Genomic DNA, 26,090 nt, shown 5'->3' on the forward strand with positions numbered 1-26,090 from the left:
CATCACACCCAACAGCCCAGCATGACCAGGCTCACCGAGCAACACTTCAGGGCCAGCAACACGCCAGCTCAGCGAGGGCAGAGTCAACACACCAGAACAAACATTCGTACCGAGGTGGTCCACCAGGGAAAGAAAGGCTACCGAACTTCTCAAATTGTAAATAGTTTTCACTTTGACTTTGGGGGGAGCGATGCTGTTTATATGTAAACATGCACTCCCATGTTTCGCCACCAGGGAGTGCATCCCCTGAAGTCCCAAAGGATCCCAGCATCCCTTGGGAGCACTGTATATAAGCCGGTCCCTAATGCCTGTTCCTCAATCTGGAGTGTCTTAATAAAGACTGAGGTCAATATTGCTTTAACTTCCCTGTGTGCAGCCTCATCTGTGTTGGGAATATAATTCTTACAGCGTTGAGTGAATCAATTTGCTGACGGCTGACAAGTGTGATGGTGTGGAGCTCACGATGAGGCTGTGATCAATCGTACACTTGACACCTCTGGCTAAAGATTGTTGCAAATAGTTCAGCCTTTTTTTTTACACTCACATGCTACGCTCCTCCTTCACTGAAGATGCGGATATTCATGAATCCAACTCCTCTTCTCAGTTGTTCAATTGTCCACCAACATTCATGGCTGGGAGAAGGCAGGACTGTAGAGCGTTAATCTGATCCATTCTTTCAGGCACCACTCAGTTCTGTGTATAGCATGGTCCTTCAACTGTGTTGTCCTTTGTTGCAGATTCAGCAGTTTGGCAGCACACTATGAGGTCGGCCTCGTGTTGCAACTGCTGCGCGGAGTCAGAGGAAATGTATTAGCATGGGTAGAGAATTGGATGGCGAACAGAAAGCAGAGAGTCGTGATAAATGGGTCATTTTCCGGTTGGAAATCAGTGGTTAATGCTGTGCCACATGGGACCAAAACTGCTTACAATATACATAGATGACCTGGAAGAGGGGACAGCGTGTAGTGCAAGAAGATTTGCAGATGACACTAAGATTAGTGGGAAAGCGGGTTGTTTTGAGGACTCAGAGAGGCTGCAAGGAGATTTGGATAGGTTAAGCGAATGGGCTGAGGTTTGGCAGATGGAATACAATGTCGGAAATTGTGAGGTCATCCAACTTGGGAAAAAAACATTAAAAGGGTATATTATTTGAATGGGGAGAAATTACAACATGCTGTGGTGCAGAGGGACGTGGGGGTCCTTGTGCATGAATTCCAAAAGGTTAGTTTGCAGGTGCAGCAGGTAATAAGAAATGCGAATGGAATGTTGGCCTTCATTGCGAGAAGGATGGGGTACAAAAGCAGGGGGTTCTTGCCGCAACTGTATAAGGCCGCACCTGGAGTACTGCGTGCAGTTTTGGTCACCTTACTTAAGGAAGGAAATACTAGCTTTGGAAGGGGTACAGAGACGATTCACTAGGCTGATTCTAGAAATGAGGGGATTACCTTATGATGATAGATTGAGTAGACTGGGTCTTTACTCGTTGGAGTTCAGAAGGATGAGGGGTGATCTTATAGAAACATTTAAAAGCATGAAAGGGATAGACAAGATAGAGGCAGAGAGGTTGTTTCCACTGTTAGGGGAGACTAGAACTAGGGGGCACAGCCTCAAAATACGGAGGAGCCAATTTTAAACCGAGTTGAGAAAGAATTTCTTCTTCCAGAGGGTTGTGAATCTGTGGAATTATCTGCCCAAGGAAGCAGTTGAGGCGAGCTCATTGAATGTTTTCAAGTCACAGATAGATAGATTTTTAACCAATAAGGGAATTAAGGGTTAAGAGGAGAGTGCAGGTAAGTGGAGCTGAGTCCACGACCAGATCAGCCATGATCTTATTGAATGGCAGGGCATGCTCGAGGGGCTAGATGTCCTACTCCTGTTCCTAATTCGTATGTTCTTAACTTCTTTCCTCATTGAAACCTGGTTGGACTCCTGGCTTGATGGCAATGGATAAGTGAGGGATGTTATACATTGTGATTCAAAACAATGTTGCTGCTACCGGCTGACTGCACCTCATATCTGTCCAATTTTGAGCTGCAAGATCAGTTCTGTATCTATCCCATTTAGCAAAATGGTAGTGCCACACAATACGATTGAAAATATTATCAGCGAGAAAACGGGAATTTGTCTAAACATCTGTACGATGGACACTCGATTAATATTGCTGAAAGATATACATCTATGACAGTTAGGTTGATGAGTATCAGGTCAAGTTGAGTTTTCACTCGTATTGGTTTCCACAGCACATGCTGCAAGCCTCGTCTGTCAGTTGTATCTTTCAGGACTTGGTCCTCATGTTAAACTTGGATTCATACTAATTCATCAGCTGAAGCAGGGCGGTAATGAGCAGGGGATGATTTTGCTCATCTTTTAACTGATGACATGCGATTTCAAGGTTACTGGAGTCAATGCTGAGGCTTCCCAGGGCTACACACTCCCGACTGTTTCATAGTGTGCCACCATCTCTTGTGGGCTTTTTTCTTGCAGTGAGAAAGGGTATAAACAAGGATGTGGATGGACGTGTCTGGAAATTTGAGTGATAGTTACGAAGAGCAGTACTCTTCCAATTTTGGTACAGGACCCCAGATATTAGTCTGGAAGGATACGCAGGTTCAACTGGACTGTTCGTGCATTTATTGTGTCCGTATTCTATCTGGTGAGGAGATCGAAGCTTTAGACGAATACGAGATATATTTTAATGTTAGGAAGCTCGAGTTGACAGTCTGCTCTCTCTCTCTCATCTCCACATCAACAGCTTAATAATGGAGAGGAAGGCTTTTGCATTTATCACTTTGGCGTTAAGCTTCGCTTGCGTGGATGCAATGCGGAAATTTTAGTTGGGAACATCGGCAGCTGGTAGGAAAACCAGGCTGATTATTGTTTTTTGTTTTTCTATTAGAATATTGCAATGTGTCTGTAAAATATATATTTTTTTCTGATGGACAACATCGTCATTCAAGATTAACAGCTTATCAGCTCGACTTCCTGACCAGTAGTTGACTGAACGAAAGAAGAGAATTGGTAGGGGTTATGCTGCATCAAAGGATTGTTAGTCAGCCGGAATAAAATCATAATAAATAGCAGCAGGAATAGGCCATAAGGACACTCGAGCCTGCTGCACCATCTAATACGATAATGGCTGAACTAATCATGGACTCAGCTCCATTTCCCTGCCCCCTTCACATAACCCTTTATTTACCTATCAGGTAAGAAACTCTCGATCTCGGTCTTAAATTTATTCATTGATCCAGCTTCCACAGCTCTCCGAAGCAGCGAATTCCAGAGAATTGCAACCCTCTGAGAGAAGAAATTTCTCCTCAGCTCAGCTTTAAATGGGCGGCCCCTTATTCTAAGATTATGCCCCCTACCTCTTCTCTCCCCCATCAGTTGAAACATCCTCTCTGCATCCACCTTGTCAAGCCCCCTCATAATGTTATGAGTTTCGACAAGATCACCTCACATTCTTCTGAATTCCAATGAGTACAGGCCCAACCTACTCAACCTTTCCTCACAAGTGAACCCCCTCTTCACCGGAATCAACCTAGTGAATCATCTCTGAACCATCCCCAACGCAAGTATATCTTTTCTTAAATATTGAAACCAAAACTGCACGCAGTATTCCAGCTGTGGCCTCACCAATACCTTGTATAGTTTTAGCAAGGCTTCCTTGCTTTTATATTCCATCCACTTTGCAATAAATGCGAAGGGTCCATTGCCTTTCCTGATCACTTGCTGTACCTGCATACTAACCTTTTGTGTTTCATATACCATAACCCCCAGATCCCGCTACACTGCAACACTTTGAAATTTTTCACCAATTAAATAATAAGTTGCTCTTCTCAAACTTTCAAACGTTATCCTCCATCTGCGAACTTTTTGCCCACTCACTGAAGCCTATATATATCATTTTGCAGTTTTTTTGTGTCCTCCTCACACATTGCTTTTCCTGCCAGCTGTTTACACTGTACATTAATGATTTAGATGAGGGGATTAAATGTAGTATCTCCAAATTTGCGGATGATACTAAGTTGGGTGGCAGTGTGAGCTGCGAGGAGGATGCTGTGAGGCTGCAGAGCGACTTGGATAGGTTAGGTGAGTGGGCAAATGCATGGCAGATGAAGTATAATGTGGATAAATGTGAGGTTATCCACTTTGGTGGTAAAAACAGAAAGACAGACTATTATCTGAATGGTGACAGATTAGGAAAAGGGGAGGTGCAAAGAGACCTGGGTGTCATGGTACATCAGTCATTGAAGGTTGGCATGAGGTGCAGCAGGCGGTTAAGAAAGCAAATGGCATGTTGGCCTTCATAGCAAGGGGATTTGAGTACAGGGGCAGGGAGGTGTTGCTACAGTTGTACAGGGCATTGGTGAGGCCACACCTGTAGTATTGTGTACAGTTTTGGTCTCCTAACCTGAGGAAGGACATTCTTGCTATTGAGGGAGTGCAGCGAAGGTTCACCAGACTGATTCCCGGGATGGCGGGACTGACCTATCAAGAAAGACTGGATCAACTGGGCTTGTATTCACTGGAGTTCAGAAGAATGAGAGGGGACCTCATAGAAATGTTTAAAATTCTGACGGGGTTAGACAGGTTAGATGCAGGAAGAATGTTCCCAATGTTGGGGAAGTCCAGAACCAGAGGTCACAGTCTAAGGATAAGGGGTAAGCCATTTAGGACCGAGATGCGGAGGAACTTATTCACCCAGAGACTGGTGAACCTGTGGAATTCTCTACCACAGAAAGTTGTTGAGGCCAATTCACTAAATATATTCAAAAAGGAGTTAGATGAGGTCCTTACTACTAGGGGGATCAAGGGTTATGGCGAGAAAGCAGGAATGTGGTACTGAAGTTGAATGTTCAGCCATGAACTCATTGAATGGCGGTGCAGGCTAGAAGGGCCGAATGGCCTACTCCTGCACCTATTTTCTATGTTTCTATGTTTCTATGTTTCTATGTATCGTCAGTAAATTTGGTTATGTTACACTCGGTCCCTTCATCGAATGAATTAATTTAGATTGTAAATAGTTGGAGTCGCAGCAATGATCCCTACAGCACCCTACTAGTTACTTATTGCCAACCCGAGAATGAACCATTTATCCGACTCTCTGTTTTCTCTTAGTTAACCGTTCCTATAAGGATGTTAGTATATTACCCTCTACAGTGTGAAGTTTTATCTTGCGCAATAAGCTTTTATGTGGCACCTTGTCAAAAGCCTTCTGGACGTCAAATACACAACATCGATTGGTTTCCCTTTATCTACCCTGCTCGTTACATCCTCAAAGAATTCCAGCAAATTTGTCAAACATGAATTTCTCTTCATGAATGCATGCTGACTCTGCCTGACTGAATTATGCTTTCCAAATATGCTGCTACTGCTTCACGATTTATGGACTCCAGCATTTTCACAACCACAGCTATTAGGCTACTTGGTGTATAGTTTGATGCTTTTTGTCTGCCGCTTGTTTTAAATAGGGCCATTAGATTTGCAGTTTTCCAAACTGCTGGGACCTGGCCAGAATCCAGGGAATTTTGGTAAATTACTAATAATGCATCCCAGCTCTACGTCTCTTAAGATCCGAGGGTGCAAGCCACCAGGTCCAGGGGAGTTACGCGCCTTTAGACCCATATCTTACTGAATACCACGTGCTTAGTGATTGTGATTGTATTGAGCTCCTCACCCCATAGCCGCTTGACTATCCACTGTTGGGATATTGTTTGTGTCCTCTACCGTAATGACTGACACTAAATATTTGTTCAGAGTTTCTGCCATCTCCATGTTCCCGAACACTAATTCAATCGTATTGTTTACTTAATATGCAGCTCTCGAAACACTTGCTATCAGCTTTTTATATTTCATGTTAGCTTACTTCCATAGTCTATCTTCACTTTTTTAATCTTTTTTTTAGTCATTCTTTGCTGGAGTTTAAACACTTCCCAACATTCTGTCCTCCCACTAGTTTTGGCCACTTTAAATGTCCTTGTTTTTAATTGGAAAACGATGGTTATTTCCTTAGTTACCAGGGCTGGCTATATTTGCTTTCAGACACTTTCGTCCTCAATATATTTTTTGAGCATTATATGCCACTGTTCATCAAGTGTTCTACACTGTCATCTATTTCTCCAGTCTACTTTAGCCAACATTGCCGTCATATTTTTATAGTCTACTTTATTAAAGCTTAGTACACTGGTTTGATATTCAACTTTCTCGCCCTTCACCTGAAATTGAAATTCAACCATGCAATGATCAGGCATTCCAAAGATATGCTTTACGATGTGATTGTTTATTAATCCTGCATCATTACACAGGACCAGATCTAAGATAGCCTGTTCCAGGATTGGTTAAGTAACATATTGCTCAAGGAACCCTTCCGTTGTGCACTCTATGAATTCTTCTTCAAAGCTAACCTGACAAATTGAATTTGTCCAATCAATATGGAGGTTAAAATCATCCATGATTATCGCAATTCCCTTTTTGCAAGAGCCCACTATTTCTTGACTTATATTCCGACCACCAGAGTTGTTACTGTTAGGGGGCTGTAGACTGCTCTCACCAGTGACTTTTTCTCCTTATTAATCCTTATCTCCACACAAACAGTTTCAACATGCTCATCATTTGAGCCAACATCGTTCCTCACTATTGCAATGATTCTATCCATTTATCTACATAGTTACCCCACGTCCTTTTCCTTTCTGTGTGTACTTCTGAATTGTAAAGTATCCCTGAATGTTTAGTTCCTATTCCTGGACACCTTGAGACCAGTCTCTTTTATGGCTACCACACCATACCCATTTTATATATTTGTGTCGACATCTCATCTAATTCGTTGCGAATGCTGTGTGCATTTGGATAAAGAGCTGGTACATCAGTCTTCATGTCATTTTCTCCTGCTCAGGCCACTATTTTTGATGCACTCTAATGTTTACTGATTCTGTTCCGTCCTATCGCGCTCTGGTCTTGGTACTCCCAACGCTACCCTGCCTTGACTTTGTTCTTTGCTCAGCTGAACCCTCCCCTCCTCCCCCACACTGAGATACTGCTACTTTCTCAGACTTTCACTCTATCTGGGAGAGATACTCACCCGAACTGGTATATTCTGGGAGTCTGCTACTTGAATACGCTTCTTGATTGTGAAAGTGCAACAGTATATAAGAACCCTGCTCGAGAAAAGGTTAAGCAAGATTTGCTTCTCAATGTCAATTGCTGACGTTGCGGGAATGTTCTGAGTCTATTCTAGTATAATTTAAATTTTCAGTAATGTATTATATTTAGTAATGTACTGTGATGATTGTATACAATGATTGATGCGCCTTAGTTCTTCCTCGAACATTAGATTTAAAAAAAAACTGTTATAAGAACATAAGAACATAAGAAATAGGAACATGAGTAGGCCATATGCCCAGTCGAGCCTGCTCCACCATTCAATAAGATCATGGCTGAACTATGCTTTTCTGATTCACTAAAATTGATCTTATCGCGAAAACAAACTATTTCCTGTTAGTGGTTATTATGGGACGAGGCCACGCAGAAGGCTGAAATGATTATCCGCCTTTCTCTGCACTCCCAGCTCTGCATTGTGAGCTCACATCTCCCAAATTTACTTCAAGTACCCAACTCACTCTATCCTCTTCCTCAGTGCAATATTTGCTAAACTTATAAGCATCCCAGCAACTCGCTGAGAAAGCAACTGCTTTATCATTGAAATGATTATATCTAAATAATGCAGAATCAAAGATCACTGTAGAAGCTTAAAATCAATGCAAAGATAAAATAAGGTAAAAGCAAATTAAGCGAGCGGCAATAAAATGAATTGCAGTGTGTAATATGGAGCTTTAGGCATTACTGCACATGGATGTTGCTCAGAGCAGACTTAATGTACGAGACGAGCTGACAATTTTATTCCAATTCTATTGGGCCTGAAATTCCGATATAGGTGCTCCCGCGGGCAAACTAAAGGAAAAAATTAAAAATGTTCGCGCACTTACCAGTTGCTGCTGCACCCGCTTGAACACCTGAGCCTGATGCCTTCACTCCTATGTATTGGAGCACTTGCCCGTCAGGATGTGCACAGAGCTGGAGCTGCAGTCACATGGCTCTGGGCAGACAATCTGATAGCGTATGTTCTCATTCAAAATAATGGGAACTCAAAAAATGAATAAGAAATAAAAAAAATACGAGATATATTTAAGAATCATTTAAATTAAAGTTCTTATAAAAATATATTTTCCCGACTTTCCTAAAAGATGCCTTAAATAAACTTATCGTAGTGAGTAAGGTTTTTAACTATAAAATATGTTTTAATATGAGTTTATTTAATTTAATTTTAATGTTTTTACATATTTTTAAACACTTGCGCCTGTAGAAGTAGGCTTTACGGCTGCTTTTTCAGGTGAAAGATTTTAAAGGACATTTTCAGGGCAAGATATTCGTAAATATTGAAAATCTTACCCTGCAAGTGTCGTCGCTGCTGATATGTGCGAGATATGTCAAGCCAGAAACTTGACAGATCGGAAAAGCATAGCGCGCTGAAAACCAGCTTTTCCAGTGCCTTCCCGGGTTTGTCGAAAATTCGTACAGACCCAAACATCGTAATGTCAGGGCCATTGTTTTCTTAACTGAAGAGTTGTAGTGGGAACTCATACATGGGACTAACGGTTTTCGTCTTGGTAATTAATCCCCCATCTATCAGGCGGAATTAGTATCATAGAATCATAGAATTTTAAGCACAGAATGAGGAAATTACACGCATTGTGTCCACGCCGGCGACTAAGTGCTTGCCAGCCTAGTCCCACTTTCCAGCTCTTCATCCATAACCATGTAGCTTACTGCACTTGAAGTGTATATCCAAATATTTTTTAAACGTGATGAGAGATTCTGCATCTCTCACCATTTCAGGCAGTGAGTTCCAGATCGCAGCTATGCTATAGGTAAATAAAGTTCCCATCATATTTCCTCTTATCCTCCCCGCAATTATTTCAAATCTGTGCCCCCCGGTTGTATACTAATCTGCCAAGGGAAACATATCCATCCTATCCACTCTATCCAGGCCACTCATAATTTTATACACCTCAATCAGGTTACCCCTCAGCCACCCCTGTTCCAAGATAAACAGACCCAGCATTTCCAATCTTTCCTCATAGACAGAATTCCGGGACTCGAGAAAATAAGAGCTTGTTTCTGTGACCGTGGAAACAGTCTGACACAGACACTGATAGGTCGAAGTATTTTCTATTCGAAGATAATCAGAGTCCGGCCTCTCTTCTTGCGGACCATCATGATGAGGGCCAGAAATCTATCCTATCGGGTGCTTGATGACGTGGCATGTGTTTAAAAAGTGGAGCTGGTTCGTCAGACGTCAAATATTAACAGCCAATGAGTGTGTCGCTTAGCGGATTCCGTGACATATCACCAATTATATTCAGGAGCTCCTGCATAATACGCTCCATGCAGTTTGTATGCTGAGCATCTTTGTTTATTTTTGTCGTTCAAGGAAAGCAAATACCTCGCTAATGTTGATGTTGACTGTTTTTTTGCGACAGTTGGAGCTGTGGACATCAGCGCTGTGCATTGATTTGTTTTTTTAATATATCGTAACATGTGTTTTTTTCCGACCAAAGCAAAGACCCTTTACATTCGGCGAGCATTGAATGGAACAAGTTCGAGATTCTGATAACAAAGGTGAAGCTCTGTGATCCTCCACTAACAGTCAGGAACCACAGAGCTCTCTGCAATGTTACACAAACACATCCAACACGATCATCATGTTCCGAGTTATCGATACACAATAGAGAACTTCCCGGGAGCTACACCCCAACTGTTCAAGTCTTTCTTTCTATCCAATGTTATAATAGACTTATAGCAAGCATTTAAATATGATACAAAAGCCAAATACTGCAGATGCTGGAAATCTTAATTGAAATCAGTAAATGCTGGGAATTCAGATCTAGCGAAGGGTCATCGACCTGAAACGTTAACTCTGTCTATCTCTTCACAGATCCTGCCTGACCTTCTGAGTATTTCCAGAATTTTCTGTTTTCATTTAAATCTGTTCCTGCATCTAAGAATTTATGACAGAGTCGGCTCCATCTATATGTACATAAATCTGACCCACACACCAAATGCTGCCACTGCCCAAATCATTCTCTGACAGTACAGTGTCCGAAACAATTGATGGCAGCTTTGCCAGTGTCGGAACTTTATCAATTACTATTCTGCTGAAAACCTTTTGTCTACCCACAAATGAGCTAACGAGGGACGGGCAGGATGAGGGAAGACATATATGTCACTTACCTTACGCGGAGACTAAATGACTGATGGAGCATGAACTCCCAGCAGGATATTTTGTACGCAACTCTATTGTCTTTTAGATTATAGTAAATGGAAAGGGAAATTCGGCGGGGTGTATGACTGGCGGACAGTCCACTACAGCCAGAGGTAAGCCCAGGCTGAAATTAAAAATGATTTTAGTTTCAGATTATTCAGATTCAACTAAACCCAAATGGATTGATAAATGCAACGTCTTGTTACAAAACCTATTAAATTGAGGCCGCTGAAATGCTCATGACATCTAGTTCTGGAGGTTTTGTTGGAAATAACGAACTTGGGTTGAAATTAGCCATGGGAGGAAAAGCCAAAGCGGAAGTGTCGCATGGTTCACCTATTACACCTCTTCCTCTGGAGCTAAATATTGAGCGTTGCCTATAACAGGCTGTGACGTGACTTTGCCTGAATGCCCAAGATGATTTTCTCGCACATGCATTTATTTAGTGCCTTTCAGGACCAAAGGGCCTGCTAGCCCACCTGAGAGCTAAATGTCCTTTGAAAGTGTAATCACTGCAGCAACTCCGGAAATGCGAAAGTCAAATTGTGCACAGCTAGGTCCCACAAACAGCAGCACGCTAAATTACAGAAAGCTAAAAATGGGCATGGGTGGGGGAAATGGAACGATCGGTATAACATCAATCGCTTGTTATACACTGGAACCGATATTCACTTGCAATGATTGCACTGGAGCTGAATATCGGGCCTGTCATATAACGATAGGCAAATGCAATCCATTTGCTTTGTGTCCCTTCTGGGTCCAATTCCACCCTTAATGATCTGTTGTAATTCTGTTGTTCAGATATCAAAATCTACCAGGACATCGGGAGATATGAGATACCATGCAAGTCCGAATCCCGTAACAATTAGGAACTCCTTGCAAAGCCCGAGCTCAATTAATGGTATACCTATGGACCAGAGTCCATTATAGACATGCAAGGTAAAAGCTGTAAGCTGAAGTACCACGGCCCCTCCACTCCCTTCAGTTCAGACCGGGAAACCCCCACACTGGTGCATGCCAACGCTATCAGGAGAAAAAAACACGCCCAGTAGATGATAGTTACCTGGATAAAAATACAAACACGGTAAGTGTTTCACCTGTATTTCCAAGACTCGTCCAGTCCCCTTGTGTTCAGGTCGAGGAATTCCCGCACCGAGCGCAATGCAACGTCATCAGAGGAATTACAGGAACCCGATAGAAGTAAGACAGCGACATAAAAATAGAAACCGGCAGTCCAAACTAAAACATTCAGGACAATAAATTTTAAAATAAATTTATACCAAACAGAGTATCAATCACAGAGCCGTGTAAAGATCGAGTGGGCACTGGGCTGACTGTATTATATGTTTAACCGGAATATTGAAGAAGCCTAGAGTGGAAGCCATCAGCAACAATTCCTCTGATGATCTTATACATCCTGCTTTTCAAACGGTTAATTTGACCAAACCCAGGGGTCGCCTCATCTCCACATCTTCCAATCTGTATCCCACATTGTGCACCTTAAATTTTAAAGCAGCTTTTTCTGAGGCACAACAGGACGGCAGACAAAATGTTAGATACTCGCCTCAAGTATTCAGCTGAAGCCTTTCAACCGAAAAGCGTTATCAAATCCAGCCACCAAGTGCTGACAGATGGAGCTCCCAATAAGTCGCATTGCCTGGGGATGCCCGTTCAACACCAGTTGCTAAATTACAGTAGGTATTATATGTTAGTCCGTTGTGCAGATCGTTGAATTAACTTCCCCTGTGTTGGAGATGGATTCTTACACAGCGTTACCTGTTTACCCAGGCCGCTGATTCAGATTAATAACAGTCAGGTTCTGAAAGATAAATTGAACAATAAATAACAACTTTATTATAATGTTGCTGAGTAGCCTTCAACTATGTTTCAGTAAAAGAGACATCAGACGAAAAAACACATGAAATGACACAACGCCAGTTATCATTCAAAAATTGTTAAACATTACAACACTGTGAAGGAGCCAGCGGCAACGCTGCTTAATCCCAGGAGGAGGAATCAAGCCGCTGGTGCAGCTGTAATCAGTCGAAGCAACATTTTCAGCAAACCTCCGAGAATATATCAGGTAACCAGGAGTGCAAAATGGACGAATCATATCATAAGTCTGGCGGATGTACCTGTCAATCGCACAATAGACTTAGATTAGAGTCCTTACTCTGGCAGATATCAAACATGTTGAGAAAAGATCACATTCCAATATTAAAGTTCAGTCAACACTGAAACTTTTCATACATATGGCAGATTGTCCGTATTTGTCAGAGTCATCAGCCGAGGAACTGTAGAAACCTGCTCTCAATGGTGGGTTAAAAGCCACAGGAGGCACAAATATAGTCACGTACCTGAATCTTGATTTAGCTGTGAGTAGAGAACACCCATTCGAAGCTTGATTGGGAGCTAAAAGCTAGAATGTCTTTCATTTCCAACCAATCTTAGAATCATTATGCAGGGAGTTTTCAGCATCTTCTTCAGCGCTTCACTGAATTTCCTCTGGCTGGCTGCATAAATGCAGGGGTTTCAGCATAGCATCGCTTTGAATGGCGATATACGTAGGGTTTGTGCAGTCCCCTCGGTAATAATTGTGGTTTGTCAATCCAGTAGTTACAACATTAACGACAGCTGTCAACCACAAAAGTATAAAACTGCCCGATGTGCTGAACACTAAAATGATGGATTTGACTCGGTTCTCCGTCTCTGAATCACACTGATCCTCACAGCTGTGAACCCGGAGTCTCCTGCGCGCTCTACTGGCAACTAAAATACGTCGGATTGTCAGGGAATTAAGCAAGGCGATTAAAGTAAAAGGAAGCCAAACTACCCAGATGGTGTGAAAACAGAAGTACGCTGCACTTGGGGGTAAGGAAAAGAAAGACACACTTGAACAGCTACCCCACTGCACATTGTTAATTATTTGCTGAGGATCATATGCAAATAAAGGGGGAATGTTTTTCAACACGATCAGGACCTAGAATGTTGTTATAACCGCGATCGCAGTTCTCTTGATGCAATACTTTGCTTTAAAACGCTGGCTGCAGATAACTACAAATAGGTCAAATGTGAAAAAGACGGTGAACCAAACAGACAAATCAAGGTTGACAACAGTCATGTATATAATGAACTTACACACGGAAGTGTGAGACAGGAATGAAAGTGGAAAGTGATAACTGAAAATAATACGCACTATTACATTGATGATCATGACCTGTACATCTGATGTTGCCATTTCAACTATGTAGACAGAGATGCAATTGGAAAGGCTGCAGTTTCCTCGAGAGAGAATCACAATTGTCACGAAGTTCGCTGTAAGAAAGAGATAGAAGAGAAACATGCCCCAGTGTCTGATTGAAATATAAATACCTCTTGAGAGCGTTTTACTCCTTTTCGTGTGATGGTCAACAATGTGAGAATTTGTATTAGTACTGGAGCCATTACCTGGGAAACCATCCAACACACAGATCTGTTACAACACTCATTCTGCAGAGGGTGATAACGCGATATGTAAATTTGCTGAATCTTTATTGATGGAGCTTCAAAAAACAATATAACATTAGTGAGATTATTGGATTAAGGGAAACATGAGAAGGGCAGTCACGCAGTACACGCATTTGTTCCAGTCACGACAAACTGCGAAATAGTGAAATCTGAAAACCACGTTACTTTAAATAACATGTTTTTAAAAATAAGGAGACAATTCACACGGACCAACAACATACAGATTACAGTGGCTCACCTGGGACACCGACGGCAGCAGGAATCGGATAGTAAATCTCTTTCTTCAGCAGAATAGTTCGTTGCCCCATTTTCTGTGAGAATGGATAAATTCTGCAGAGATGAATCACTCTTACTGCTGCAAGGCTGAGGCAATTGAAGGGAAACTCTATTTATACATTAACCAATCCTCCAGCGAGTCAAGCTGGGAGGATCTTAATAAGCATTAGTTGCAGTGATTTAACAAATAAGGCTCAGGTGAGTATTCGTTTCATCTAATACTTCAGCTGAAAGAAATTAGGTTGAAGTTGGTACTGGAAAATATCAGTACCATTCTTTACAAATAGAAAGTGCATCGATGCAGTACTGGTTCTGCTCCTATTTCCAAATGGCACTACACGTCTTGACCCTGCCCTTGACACATTTCGAGTGGCATAACTCTTCCAGAAATGTCACTGAATGAAATCTTGCATTACTGGACATAAGGCCATCCTAAACAACATAATCACTTCAGAAATAGGAACAAGAGTAGTTTACACGGCCCTTCGAGCCTGCTCTGCCATTCAGTAAGGTATATGTTCTTTATTACTTGGCCATGTAATGTGGGCTTCGATGGCAAGACCAGCTTTTGTTGCACATCCCTAATTGCCTTTGAGAAGATGGTGGTGAGCTGTCTACTTGAACCGCTGTAGTCTGTGTTGTGAATGTTCTCCCCAGTGCTGTTAGGGAGGGGGTTCCAGGATTTTCATCCAGTGACGATGAAGGAATGGTAATATACCTCCAAATCAGAATGGTGTGTGACTTAGAGGGATATTGGAGAGTTTTCCAATGTTCCTGCTGCCGTTGTCCTTCTCGGTGGCTTAGGTCACGGTTTATGCATGCGCTGCCAAAGAAGGCTTGGCGAGTTGCTGTAGAAAATCTCATAGATGGTACACACTGCAGCCATGGCACCTCAGATATGGAGGGAGTGGATGCGGTGCTGATCAAGCGGGCTGCTTTGTCCTGGGTGGTGTCGAGCTTCTTGACTGATGTTGGAGCTGCACTCACCCAGACAAGTGAAGACTATTCCATCACAATCCTGAATTGTGCCCGTAGCTGATGGAAACACTTTGTGGAGTCAGGAGTTGAGACACTCGCCGCAGAATACCCAGCCTCTGACCCAGCCCTGTTACTCATGTATTTATGTGGTTGGTCCGGTTTCTGGTCAATGGTGACTCTCCAGACTATTGATGGTGATGGATGGGATGAGTATAATGCCGTGAATATCAATTGGCGGTGGTTAAACTTTCCATTCATGGAGATTGTCATTGCTTGGCACTTGTGTGGAGCGAATGTTAGTTGCCACTTATCAGCCAAAGCCTGTATTTCTCCACGTCCTGCTGAATGCATAAATGGCCTGCTCCATTATCTGAGAAACTGCGATGGCACTGCACATTGAACTCTTGCAAATTTGTCCTGGGCTGTGATAATTGACCTCCAACCGCCACATCAATATTTCTTTTTGCTCCGTATGACTCCAGCCAGTGAAAAATATTTTCCTTGATTCCCATTGATTTCAATTGTACTAGTTTGCATTGTAACCACACTCGTACAAATATTGCGTTGCTCATAATGGCAGTCACTCTCACATCACCTCTGGAATCCAAATCTGTTGTCCATGATCGGAACAAGGCTGTACTGAGTCCTGGAGCTGAAAGGTACTAGCGCAACCAAACCTGAGCATCCTTGAGCAGGCTATTGGGGAATAACCTCGGCTTGATAGCACTGATGACTGCACGATTCATCACATTGCTGATGATTGAGAATAGACAAAGCGTAGATATTGGCCGATTTGAATTGCCCAAATTTTTGTGCACAGCACACACCAGGATTGTTTTCCACATTGTCGGATAGATGGCATTGTTGTAGCTGTACTGGAAGAGCTTGGTTCGTGGTGCGGCTACTTCTGGAGCTAACGCCTTCTGCACAGCTGCCGGAATGTTGTCCAGGCCGAAAGAATTTGCTGCATCCACTTAACTCAGCCGTTTCTTGATATCCCATGGAATGAGTCAAATTGGTTGAAAACTAGCTTCTGTGATGGTGGGGCACCCTTACCTCACCTCTGGGGCGTCATTGACCCAACGTTCTTCTGAATCATCCTCGCTGCCATGCTCCACCTCAGAGGCGACAAGTTCCCAGCTGGAGTGGAATAAAACTACAAACCATTGGGAACCGTTTCAGCTTCGCCATCTCCAGGCCAGGTCCAAGATCAACCCAAGATCTGTCGTCGAGCTACATTATGCGGATGCGGCCTGTGTCTGTGCACAAAAAGAGGCTGAAGTCCAGGTTATAGGCGACGTATTTACTAAGGCACACAAAAGCATGGTCCTTCGGTTAATCATCAGTAAGACAAAGGTGCTCCACCAAACTGTCCTCATCACACAGCACTGTCCCTCAGTCATTAAGCCCTGTGGACCACTTCCTATATCTCGGCAACCTCGTATCAACAAGAGCAGTCTTTGATGACGAGATCCAAAACCGCCTCCAGCGCGCCAGTGCAGCTTCTGGCCGCCTGAGGCAAAGAGTGCTTGAAGAATAGGACCTCAAAACAACCTGCAAGCTCATAGTCTACAGGGCTGCAGTAATAACCGCACTCCTGTATGGCTAAGAAACATGTTCCTTGTGCAGTAGACACGTCAAATCGCTGGAGAGATACCACCGATGATGTCTCCGCAAGATCCTACAAATTCCCTGGGAGGACACATGCACTAACATTACCTACCTCGACCAGGCCAACATGCCCAGCATCGAAGCACTGACCATACTTGATCAGCTCCGCTGGGCAGGCCACATATTCGCATGCTGGACACGAGAAAAAGAAACATAGAAAATGGTTGCAGGAGTAGGCGTTCTTCCCTTAGAGCCTGCACCACCATTCAATAAGATCATAGCTGATCGTTCACCTCAGAACCCCTTTCCTGCTTTCTCTCCATACCCCTTTCATCCCTTGAGGCGTAAGGGCCATATCTCACCCCCCCCCCCCCTTGAATATATCTGACGAGCTGGCATCAACAACTCTCTGTGGTAGGGAATTCCACAGGCTAACAACTGAATGAAGAAGTTTCTCCAAATCTCGGTACTAAATGGCTTACCCCTTATCATTAGACTGTGACCCCTGGTTCTGGACTTCCCCAACATCGGTAATATTCTTCCTGCATCTAACCTGTCCAGTCCCGTCAGAATATTATATTTTTCTATGAGATCCCCTTTCATTCTTCTGAACTCCAGTGAATACAGGCCCAGTTGATCCAATCTCTCTTCATTTGTCAATCCTGCAAGCCCGTGAATCAGTCTAGTGAAACTTTTCTGCAATCCTTCAATAGCAATAACGTCCTTCCTCAGAATATGAGATCAAAACTGGACATAATATTCCCGATTAGGCCTCACTAAGGCCCTGTACAACTGCAGTAAGACCTTGCTGCACCGTTACTCAATTCGCCTCGCTATGAAGGCCAAAATGCCATTTGCCTTCTTCACTGCCTGCTGTACCTGCATGCCAACTTTTACTGACTGATGTAATATGGCACCCAGGTCACGTTGCACCTCGCCTTTTCCTAATCTGCGGCCATTCAGACAATATTCTGCTTTCATGTTTTTGCCACCAAAGTGGAAAACGTCACATATATCCAGATTGTACTGTAGCTGCCTTGCATTTGCCCAATCACCAAAGCTGTCCAATTCACCATGCAGCCTCTTAGCATCCTCCTCACAGCGAACACCGCCACCCAGCTGAGTTTCATCTGCAAACGTGGATATATTACTTTCAATTCCTTCATCGAAGACATTGATGTATATTGCGCACTGAGACCTGCGGCACCCGACTAGTCATTGGCTGCCATTCTGAAAACAAACCGTTGATACCAACTTTCTGCTTCCTGTCTGACAATCAGTTTTATATCCACGCAGTACATTACCCCCAATATCATATGCGTTAATTTTGCACACCAATCTGTTGTGTGGGACCTTGCCAAACGCCTTTTGAAAGTCCAAATACACCACATCCACTGGTTCTCCTTTGTCCACTCTACTAGTTACATCCTCAAAACAATTCTAGAAGTTTTGTCAAGGATGATTTCCCTTTCATAAATCCATGCTGACTTCGACCAATCCTGTGGCTGCTTTCCAAATGCGCTTCTATTTCATCTTTAATTATTGATTCCAGCATTTCCCCCACTACTGATGCCAGGCTAGCATTCCCAGCTTTCTCTCTCCCTCCTTCTTTAAAAGGTTGTTACATTAACTACCCTGAAGTCTATAGGAACTGATCCAGAGTCGATAGACTGTTGGAAACTGATCAACAATGCATCAACTATTTTTGGGCCTCTTCCTTAAGTACTTTGGGATGCAGACTATCACTGCCTGTGGATTTATCGGCATTCAAACCCATCAATTTCCCGAACACAATTTCCCGACTAAAACGGAATTCTTTCAGTTCCTCCTCCTCGCTCGACCCTTGGTCCCCTAATATTTCCAGAAGGTTATTTGTTTCTTCCTTCGTGAAGATAGAAACAACGTATGGTTCAATTGGTCTGCCATTTCTTTGTTCTCTATTATAAATTCACCTGATTCTGACTGCAAGAGACCTACGTTTGTCTTCAGTAATCTTTTTCTCTTTGCATATCTATATCTGCTTTTGCAGTCACGTTTTATTTTCACAGCATATTTCCTCTCACACTGTATTTTCCCCCTTCTAATTAAACCCTCTATCCTCTGCTGAACGCGAAGTTTCTCCCGTCCTCAGGTTTGCTACTTTTTCTGGCCAATTTATATGCCACTTCCTTGGATGAAACACAATCCCTAATTTATCTTCTTAACCACGGTTGAGCCACCTTCCCCGTTTTATTATTACTCCAGGAACAGATGTACAATTGTTGAAGTTTATCCATGTGATCTTTAAATGTTTGGCATTGTCTATCCAAAGCCAACCCTTTAAGTATCATTTGCCAGTCTATTCTAGCCAATTCACGTCTCAAACCATCGAAGTTACCTTTCCTTAAGTTCAGGACGCTAGTCTCTAAATTAACTGTGTCACTCTCCATCTTAATTAAGAGTTCGAACATATTTTGTTCACTCTTCCCCAAGGGGCCTCGCAAATCAAATTGCTAATTAGTCCTTTCTCAATACACATCACCCAGTCTAGAATGGCCAGTCCTCTAGTTTTTTCCTGGAAATATTGGTGTGGAAAATAAACCATAATACTCCCCAGGAAATCTTTCTCCACCGTATTGCTGCCAGTTTGGTTATCCCAATCTATATACAGATTAAAGTCGCCCATGATAACTGCTGTAACTTTATTGCATGCATCCCTAATTTCTTGTTTGATACTGTGCGCAACCTCATTGCTACGGTTTGGTGGTGTGTACACAAGTCCCACTCGCGTTTTCTGTCCTTTGTTATACCGCAGCTCTACCCATACAGATTGTAGGTCATCCAAGCTAACATACTTCTTTGTTATTGCGTTAATTTCCTCTTTAACCAGAAACGCTACACCACCTCCTTTTCCTTTCTGTCTATCCTTCTTGAATGTTGAATACCCCTGGATGTTGACTTCCCAGCCTTGGTCATGCTGGAACATGTCTCTGAGATGCCAATTATATCATATTCATTAATAGCTGCCTGCACAGCTAATTGTTCCACCTTATTACGAATCCTCCTCACATTGAGGCACAGAGCCTTCACGCTTGTCTTTTTAATACACTTTTTCCCTTTGGAATGTTGTTCTATTGTGATCCTCTTTGATTTTTACCTTGGGATTTACAGCCCTCCAATTTTACTTTTCTCCTTTCTATCTTTTGCTTAAACCTCTATTTTACTTCCCTCTATCTCAGTGCATAGGTTCCCATCCCACTGCCATATTACTTTAACCCCTCCCCAACAGCACTAGCAAACACCCCACCTCGGACATTAGTTCTGGTCCTGCGCAGTTGCAAACCATCCGGTTTGTACTGGTACCTTCTCCCCCAGAACCAGAATCCCAATGCAAGCATTGTTTTCGGAACTACTTCACGGCAAACGAGCCAAAGGGGCGAAGCAGAAACGTTGCAAGGACACCATCAAAGTCTCCACAATAAAGTGCAACATCCCCACTGATACCTGGGATTCCCTGGCTAAAGACAGTCAAAAGTGGAGGACGCGCTCCGGGAGAGCGCTGAGCAACTCGTGTTTCGTCGTTGAAAGCATCCTGAAATCAAGAGCAGGCAGTGGAAAGAGCGTGCAGAAAACCAGTCCCACCTATCCCTCCTCTCAATGACTATCTACCCCATCTGTGACAGAGAATGTGGTTCTCGTATTGGACTGTACAACCACCTAAGAACTCATGTTAAGAATGGAAACAAGTTTTCCTTGTTTCCGAAGACTGCCGATGAGGGTGATGTCTGGAATTCAATTATGTTGCGCTGTCGGAACAAGGCTGGGCTGGGCCGATATGATCATCCGCTCAGCACTTCTGGCTGAAGATGGATGTAAATGCTTCAACCTTGATTATTAGTTATCTATGGACCACCGCCACTCATACTGGATGTGCCAGGACTAATGCATTTTAGCATGCAACAAGTCCTGTGTGCAGATTGCCCAGTTTGGCAATTCATTGTTAGGTAGACCTGGTGCTGCTCCTGGCAAGATCGTCTACACAATTCTTTGATCTCTATACTACAGTGCCGCCACCCCTGTTGGGTCTGTCCTCTTTGTGGGCTAGTACATGCCAAGGGATGATGATGAACGATTCTGGGACATTGGCTGAAACCAATGATTCTTTGATTTTAAACATGTCAATCTGTTGCTCGACTATTCTATGGGACAGCTCTCCCAAATCATTTCGCACAAGTCCCCAGATGTTGATGAGAATGTGTATGCAGCGTCGATTGGGCTGGTGTGCAGTTGACATGTCTGCTCCCGAGGTCGATGCCGAGTGGTCCAACCGGTTTTATTCTTTATATAGTGTTTATAGCGGTTGAATACAAATGAATGGATCGCTCGGCCATTTCAGAGGGCAGCTATATTTCAACCATATTGATATGGTTCTGAAATAAGGGATGGCAGATGTCCTTCCCTAAAGGACATTCAAGACTATATGGTAGTTTTATCGTCACACTGAATGCAACTAGTTTTATTTAATTCCTGATTTATTTAATTAAGTGAATTTAAATTCCCTAGCTGCCGTTGTGGTTTTTGAAATAATGTCTCCGGATTACTCGTCCAGCGATGTTACCACTATGCTACCATTCGCGCTATAGCTAACCATTACATTCAAAACCACTTTACCGCTCGATTTGCATATACTTTGATGCACCTAGAATGGCAAGATCTTTCTAACTCAGCCTTAAATATAGGCATCGACTCATCATCCACAGCTGTTAGTGTAGAGAATTGTAAAGATTCACAACATCAGAGTGAACAAAATCCTCAAAAGTTCAGCCTCAAATAGCCGACTTCTTATCCTGAGACAATGCACTTAGTTTGAGTCACTCCCGCCAGGGAGGCTTCTTGTATCCAGATAAAGGATATTCATTTCCAACATTTTACCATTATTCCCTGTTTTCACCTCATTCGCTGAGTGACTATTACAATTAAATTGTCTGTCGATTCCTGTCACTGATCTGTACCGAAATCGCTCCATCACTCCATTGCCTTGATTTTTCTCTTCAGATTCCTAAATTTCCCCATACCTGATCCCTCCTGCCTTTTTTGTTTAAAGCCATATCTACAGTCCTAATTATTCGATTCGCCAGAAAACTGCTCGCAGACCAGTTTAAGTGGAGACTATCGCAATGGAGAAGCTCCATTTTTCTACAGTACTGCTGCCAGTGGTCCATGAATTTCAGGCCCTTCCTCCAGCATCACTTTCTGAGAAACGCATCTCAGCCAAATGGAGAATAATCCATCACAGTGTCGAATTATGCTTTGTAGATGGTGGAACGTCTTTGGGGAGTCAGGGGTTGAGACACTCATCGCAGAATATCCACTCTCTTACCTGCTCCTGGATCCGCAGTATTTATATGGCTCATCCAATTAATTTTCTGGTTGACAGAGACCCGCAGGCGGTTGATGGTGGGGGCTTTGGCAATGGTAATGCCATTGAATGTTCAGTCATGTTGGTGTGACTCACTCTTGTCAGATATAGACAATGCTTGGCACTTGTGTGGCACGAATTTTAATTGTCACTTATCAGCCTAAATCTGTATATTATCCAGGTTTAGCTGCATGTGTGCATGGAGCGTTACATTGTCTTTGCAGTTGCGAATGGAGCTGATCATTGTCCAAACATCAGCGAGTGTCCGAGACCAACAGCGGGAGCAGATCGAGGCGGCGGCCAGAATGAAGAGCTAGCACTCGAGACCAGCAGCCAAGGCTTATTCGGCAGCACCTCTCGAATCCACGACCTCTATCATCTGGAAGGACGAGGGCAGCAGGCGCATTGAAACACCATCATGAATAAGTTTCCCCCCAAGTCATACACGATCCTGACTTGGAAATATATCGCCATTCCCCCACTCCCGCCCCCAATCTACAATGTTGGATCATCTTCAGCACATGCACTGCAGCAGTTCAAGGAGGCAGCTCATCACCACCTTCTCAAAGGCAATTAGAAATAGACAATAAATGCTCGCCTTGTCGTGGCGCAAAAGTACAAAGTACGAATAAAACCATCTCTGACACTTCAGAGCTGCTACCATGGGGCTTGTGCACAACTCCAAAAAGAGCCCTGAATGATTTAATATTTCTACTCTGTAGAATGTCGGTTACAGTAATCCGGTTGTGATCCTGTATCTCACTGTGAGTTGAGAACGAGGTTTAGCGCAAACTGTCCAAATATTTCTCTCCATCTCTTATGGTAATACACCTTAGCTGTGTTATTGGTGCTGACGCTACTTTTGTTTCACTGATCGTGTAGCTATGCTGGGACACCTATGCTGACCCGCGTCGTGCAGCTCCAGTGTTCAACTTATCTGAAGAAGTTTCTACACACTGATATCGATCCATGAGCGGGGTTAATTGATATTTTGACAGATCCTCTGATTAGTTTCCCAGAAATTATTTGTTTTTCTATAGGTTGTACTGAGCAACGCACGTCATATCTGAATTAGAATATATTTAATGATTTGTTCCCCATAAAAAAAAATTCTGTCGCTGGGCTTTTGATATTGCTCGCATCAGTTGTTTTCCGTTAACTTCACTTGAAGTTACAGTCAGGCCATGTCTACAGGAGCGGCAAATGCAAAGCGCCAGTTGTACGTTAAAAATGTTCCCTCATATCTACTACCAACTCCATCGTCCCGTTTCGAGCTCCCTGGTGTATAGACGATGTTGACGAATAATTTTTCCAATCCCTCGGCACCAGTATAAGACATCGTCTCACTGAATTCTTCCTTCCTCCTCTGTGCACTTGGTCATTGTGAGAGAGTAAGCTCTTCATTCATGAAAGGTATGGGACAATGAAACTGCTCCACTCTTTTCCAAACATGTGCATGCGTCTTGCAACAGAACTGCATTATCATTGGAACCACAAACCCTGTTTTATTGGCTCACTGTGCTGAGGGTCGTCTACTATGGCTCATGTCTAGCTAATTCAATTAATTCTGTGAAGGTCAGGGATACAATATGACCGAGTATAGTGTTACAAGAAAATACAATTTAACATTGTGCATCAAACACATAAGTCTGCAATGCAGGTACAGCAAGTGATCAGGAAGGCTAATGGAAGATTGGTCTTTATTGCAAAGGGGATGGAGTATAAAAGCAGGGATGTATTCCTACAGTTATACAGGTTGTTAGAGCGTCCACGTCTGGAATACTGCGTGCAGATTTGTTTTCCATATTTATGAAAGGATATACTTGCTTTGGAGGCAGTTCTTAGAAGGTTCACTCGGTTGATTCTGGAGAAGAGGGGTTTGAACTATGAGGAAAGGTTGAGTCGCTTGGGCCTTTACTCATTGGAATTCAGAAGATTGAGACATGATCTTATCAAAATATACATGAATAAGAGGGGGCTCGACAAGGTGGATGCAGAGACATTTTTCCACATTTGGGAGAAACTCGAACTAAGGGGCATAATCTTAGAATAAGGGGCCACCGAATTAAAACTGAGATGAGAAAACATTTAATTTCTCAGAGGGTTTTACCTCGGTGGAATTCGCTTCCTCTGGAAAATGTGAAAGCTGGTACATTGAATGAATTTAAGACAGAGATAGACAGTTTCTCAACCGATAAGGGAATAAGGGGTTATTGGGAGCGGGCAGGGAAGTAGAGCTGATCCATGATCTGATCAGCCAAGATCGTTTTAAATGGCGAAGCAGGCTCGAGGGGCCGTATGGCCGACTCCTGCTCCTATATATTATGTACTTATGTAACTCTTCTTCAGTCAATGAGCAGTAGTGCTGATTTTGGTCTTTAGCTCCTTGGCTTAAAGTTTCACCGGGTTGAAGTGCAGAGGGGGAAATCATTCGGGGAGACTGGCATATTGATTATAGTGGCTTCTGAATTTCCTTCCTTTAATGGAAGATGAATCTATTGGACTGTGTTCTGAGGTTGTGATCTGCACTGCTCGATTTTCCTCTACACTCTCTACTCAGATGAAGTTTAATGCCCAGAGATGAATATGTATGATATTCTATGCTACGAATTCAGTGAGATAACTTGTAATAATAGAATATTAGTGTAAAAAGATGTTGAAGAAATAAGGAAAGAAACTAAGAAAGTAACACTAAAAACAAAACCCAACATTACGTAAATGCCTGTGAACAAAGCACTATTGTGGATAACTCGACAGAAGTGAAAACACAGATTACTATGCTCACTATAGAAAATATTATTGTGTCAGAAGATGACATTTTAGAACTCAGCAAGTACATTGATGAGGTGTTGAAGAAACCTCCTCAAGAAGATCATTGAAGTGATGTACCCGGATGATCTGTGTTGGACCTGTATAACTTCCATCAATGCCGAATTAGGGCCAACGGCAATAGTGATAAGTTGAGTTAACATCAGTGCTGAAAGATTATTGGCGACAGCAGTGATCAAAGGACAAGTCACCACCAACAGTAAATTATCTCCGGTACTGTGAGACAATCAACGCAGCTAAGCAGTGCAACGACACGAGCAGTTATATAAGTGTGAAGTACTCAGCAGTACTCGGAAAAATGGGGTTTGATGGAACACATCACTGTCAGTAGTATTTCTGTAAGATAATGATTAAGTTAGAATATTGTCACCGCCACTTAAGTTACAGCAGGATGATCATCACTCGGCTAAGTGAATGATAATGTCGACTTCAATACAGCTGCAGTAAGGCAATAATATGTACTGCAACAGTAAGGAATGAAAAAACACTGGCAGGCTATTACCAAAACACTTGTAGCAACAACAAGTTATTGAGCGCCATAATATAGAGAAACTTTGCAACGTGATTCGCGGAACTCAGAGGACAACTTTGAAGACAACACAAGATAACCGAAAACTCAATTTCAGAGACTGGGTTTTAATAGCATATTAAAGGAGAAAAGAGAGAAAGAAAATTGAATGGCCTGAGGAAGAGATGTCTCGAGAGAGAAACCGAGAAGTCAACCATGCTGGATTCGGAAGGTTGCATATTTCGGTATTGTTGAACTGCTGTCCATTTCACGAAGTGTACATCGATAGGGAGGCGGGATACGTTAGACTTTATTATTTTATTCCCTTCACAGGCTTTATAGCACATCCCTAATTTCACTCTAAAAAGTGGCGAATGCAAACCATGTGGTGAAGGTGCTCTCACAGTGCTGTTAGGGAGGGAGTTCCAGGATGTGGATCCAGCGATGCTGAAGGATGGGCGATATATTTGCAAGTCAGGATATTGTGTGACGTGATGGCGAACTTCCAGATGAGAGCGTTCCCATGCGTCTGCTGCCCTTAACCTTCTAGGTTGTCGATGTTGCGGGTTTGGGAGGTACTGTCAATGATGTTCTGGTTAGTTGCTGGAGTGCATCTGAAAGATGGAACACACTGCAGATACGTGCGCCGGTGGTGGAAGGAGTGA

This window comes from Pristiophorus japonicus, unplaced genomic scaffold, assembly GCF_044704955.1.
Source record: "Pristiophorus japonicus isolate sPriJap1 unplaced genomic scaffold, sPriJap1.hap1 HAP1_SCAFFOLD_35, whole genome shotgun sequence".
Taxonomy (NCBI): domain Eukaryota; kingdom Metazoa; phylum Chordata; class Chondrichthyes; family Pristiophoridae; genus Pristiophorus; species Pristiophorus japonicus.